This window comes from Suncus etruscus, chromosome 5 (genome assembly GCF_024139225.1).
Source record: "Suncus etruscus isolate mSunEtr1 chromosome 5, mSunEtr1.pri.cur, whole genome shotgun sequence".
Lineage (NCBI taxonomy): Eukaryota > Metazoa > Chordata > Mammalia > Eulipotyphla > Soricidae > Suncus > Suncus etruscus.
Genome location: NC_064852.1, coordinates 23,068,494 through 23,072,424, shown reverse-complemented (window position 1 = coordinate 23,072,424; position 3,931 = coordinate 23,068,494). Strand labels below are relative to the sequence as shown.

The window sequence follows — 3,931 nt, the reverse complement described above, 5'->3', positions numbered from 1 at the left end:
ATAGCAGGAAATAACACGTCCCATACAAAGAATTAGAATAGAGAACTGTCACGGAAGTTGAATTTTCTGCTATTTATATGATTCCTTCCTCATGGCCAGCAACTAGATTTCTTTCTGTTAATATTTATTTGACTAATTCCCCCTTTTCAATTTTTTTGAGTCAATTTTTGCTTGATGCTTGTGAAAAAGGTGTATTTAATTTGTGCACTGTTCATTTATTTTTTTTTATGGAATGCTTCACAAATTTGCGTGTCATCCTTGCGCAGGGGCCATGCTAATCTTCTCTGTATCGTTCCAATTTTAGTATATGTGCTGCCGAAGCGAGCACTTGTGCACTTTTTAAACTTTATTTAAAGAAAATGCATCACATAGTTGACCATAATATATTTTGTCTAGAAAAGTGAAAGAAAATTTTTTAGGAAGGAAGGAAGGAAGGAAGGAAGGAAGGAAGGAAGGAAGGAAGGAAGGAAGGAAGGAAGGAAGGAAGGAAGGAAGGAAGGAAGGAAGGAAGGAAGGAAGGAAGGAAGGAAGGAAGGAAGGAAGGAAGGAAGGAAGGAAGGAAGGAAGGAAGGAAGGAAGGAAGAAAGAAAGAAAGAAAGAAAGAAAGAAAGAAAGAAAGAAAGAAAGAAAGAAAGAAAGAAAGAAAGAAAGAAAGAAAGAAAGAAAGAAAGAAAGAAAGAAAGAAAGAAAGAAAGAAAGAAAGAGAAAGGAAGGAAGAAAAAGAAAGAAAGAAAGAAGAAAGGGCAAAGGAGGATAAGGAAGGTTTGAAAAAAGAAAAGTACAGTAGCAAGAACAATTGTAAAAATCATTGTATCTCCGATGAAGACATAAATATAATGGCAGCAAGTTTAGTAAGCTCTTGTTCACTGTCCATTCTGTCAAATTGGTGTGTTCTTATGCAATGACAGCATCAAAAAAATAAAGTTTTCCAGAAATTTAAAACACTATTATTGATACTGTGACTCAGTTGTCAGTTCTCCTTGAAGAAGGAAGAAATGGGGGAAGGGTGCCTGCATTCCTTGGTGATCTCCGCCCCAAACTGCCATACCTGAAGTTTGATCAGATTGGTGTCCCCAAAGGGACTCATAAAGGAGTGATGAGGCAGGGCCAGTGGCAAAACCTTGATTTCAGGTAATGGAGGCAGCAGGCATGACTTTGCCAAGGCTTGGTCTGCCCCTTCCTCTCGAGATGGCCAGCTTTCTCCTGCGTGGACTGATATATGAATGACCTTTTACATATCATTCAGGAAATGAGTGAGTTTCTGAGGCTGGCCTCGTTCACACATGGCAACTGCATTTGCTGGTTTGTGCAACTTTTAATGCTTGTACACATTCATGTTTGCTGTAATTACTATCCCCATTTCACAGTTATTTTTAACACTAATGTTATTTTCTACTTGTTTATTCTTGTGTTTGGGCTACACCTGACAGTACTCAGAATTTACTTCTGATTCTGTGCTAAGGGCTCACTTCTGGTAGAGCTCGGGGGAACCCTATATGGTGCAAGAGATTGAATCCAGATCTGTAGCAATCAAGAACCCCAATGACAAACATGTTTGTAACAATGGTGCATAAATAAAGATATTAAAAAAAAGAAAATCACTTTACTCACTGTACTATCTTCCCCCCACCCCTTTTTTTTTACTTTTAATTTTGTTTGGGGGCCACACTCACAATGCTCAGGGTTTGCTCTTGGCTCTGCACTCAGGAATTACTCCTAGGAAATCATCTAGGATGCTAGGGATTGAACTTGGTTGACCACATGCAAGGCAAACACAGTCCCTGCTATACTATCCACCCAGTCCTTCATTTTCTACCTTTGAACCATGTTTATGCTTTTATTCTCCATCATTGATCAGTCCTAGAGAATCTTATCAACCAAACAGGCCACACTCTTTAGATATAGTTGCTCCCTGCAGGGCTAAACCCCTGCTTCATCTATTCCTCACCCCACCATGATAACCTGTTTCCTCTGCTCCATTTAACAGGTAATGGGGTAAGTAGGGCTATACAGTTTACTGGGCCAGGCTTTATGAGTGCCAGTCCTCAGCTCCTCAGCAGGCTGCAGGCAATCCAGGCTTTCTCCCCGCTGTGCCTCTCCTGGAAGCAGATTCCTTTGTTCAGACTGTTGTCTCTGCACTTCCCATTTCAGCCAAGAGTTCCTTGTGCACCTGGTCTCCTTCTGGAAGTGGCATCAGACCAGACAGTTTGTGGAGGAAGGTGCAGCATAGAGGACAGAAATGACAGCCCAGCCACTTCTCTATCAACATTCCCCTGAGCCCATGGGGTTAAACTCTGCTCATGGGTGTGACTCTGCAGCCCTCAGAGGGAGTCGAGAGCATCCAGGGGTGTCCTGAAAGGTGGAAACAGCAGCTGAACAGCAAAGAGGGCAGGGCTGTGTTATAATGGGCCATGGGAAAACAGAGCTGGTCTCCTCCAGAGCAAGACCATCTCAGCTGGCCAGTCCATGCAAACATTATCTGCTTACTATATTTGATCAGATGACAAACAAGATTGTGTCCCCATTAAAATTTATTTGCGGGAGAGCATATAGATAGCACAGGGGTTAAGATGCTTGCCTTGCACTCAGCTGACTCCAGGTGGATCCCAGGCACTGCCAGTTGATCCCTGGGCACAGATACAAAAGTAATCTTTGAGCACTGCTGAGTGTGGTTCAACAACGCCCCCCTAATTAGCTCTGACAGTCCCCAAGGATCTCAGAACATGCTTATGCATAGAGATGGGTGTGTAAGGAGGGTGAGTAAAACCCAGTGAGGATGGGGGATCTGGGAAATGGGACTTAAAAAAAGAAGGAGGGTTACAATCTCCCTGGATACAGAGAGATGGCTGTGTGCAAACTCAGAAAAAAAAGGCCTAAACAGAAGCTGTTCCCTATGGCCATGGTGTAGCACAACAGGTAAGGCATTTGCCTTGCACTCAGCTGACCCAAGTTTGATCCCTGGCATCTCAATAGTTCCTGAAGCCCACCAGGAATGACCCCTGAGTGCAGAGCCAGGAGTAAACCCTGAGTACTGCTGGTTGTGGTCTCCAAATAAACCAGCAAAGTCATCCGTACCATCTCTGTGACTTGAATCTGTGGTCTCCAGAATTCTGAGAAAATCACTCTTGTCTGGGCCTCTCCACTGGCAACCTGAGCATACACATCAACCACACAGACTACTGCTGAGTGAACAAGGCCATTGTGTGTTAGAGGACCTAGGGTCCCCTTGCCAGCTCAGACTGCAGCCTTCAGCTTGCCCCATGCCTCAGGAAACCTCCCATGGATTCCCAGTCCAGGAAAACCATCAACCTCGGGGAAAGAAGACTTGGGGGAGGTCTTGGATGTGCCCGAGCACCAGGCTTCAGGACATAAGCAATGGGCTCTATCTGCCCCCAGGCTGTGCTCACTCACCACTACCACAGGCTACAGCAAAACCCCACGAAGACAACAGGCATGCCTGTGCCTCAAGAACACTGTACTATTTGGATCAGGTGGTGGCTAAGGGCCCAAGCTCCTAGTTTTCTAATAGCCTCCTAAAACTTTCATGCTGTAGGACTCTTCACTTGGCCTCAAGGTCAGATGACAGTGTGATGGGCACCTCAGTTCAGGACATGCAGGTCTTAGACTTTCGGGGGCAGGGCAGAGTAGGGAAGTATTCAAAAGTCTCTGTGAACCCCTGGACTTCACTGCTGCTTCTGAACTCCCAGATCATTTTAGGATCTTTATAAAATGTCCAAATGAGGTTGTGTCTTTCTCAAAGTCCACTCCTCCTGGAGTAAGTTTTAGAACAACAACTGGTCCTTTTAAGGAGCTTCGTTGGCTAAAGAGCTCCACTCGGTTCCTGATAATGCTGCTAGTTAAAGCCAATCAATGGCCTTAGTCCAATAACAGGAACCAGCTTTGATACTTGAACTATGTTGTTATCAAATAT

The 3,931-nt window shown here is 44.3% G+C and overlaps 1 non-coding gene across 1 annotated transcript; it reads right to left on the bottom strand.

The window, feature by feature from the left end:
- Nucleotides 1-221: 221 nt before the first annotated feature.
- LOC126010573 (U6 spliceosomal RNA) lies at nucleotides 222-328 on the bottom strand. The gene has a single exon (XR_007496595.1). It is a non-coding gene; the product is annotated as a U6 spliceosomal RNA (small nuclear RNA).
- Nucleotides 329-3,931: the final 3,603 nt, after the last annotated feature.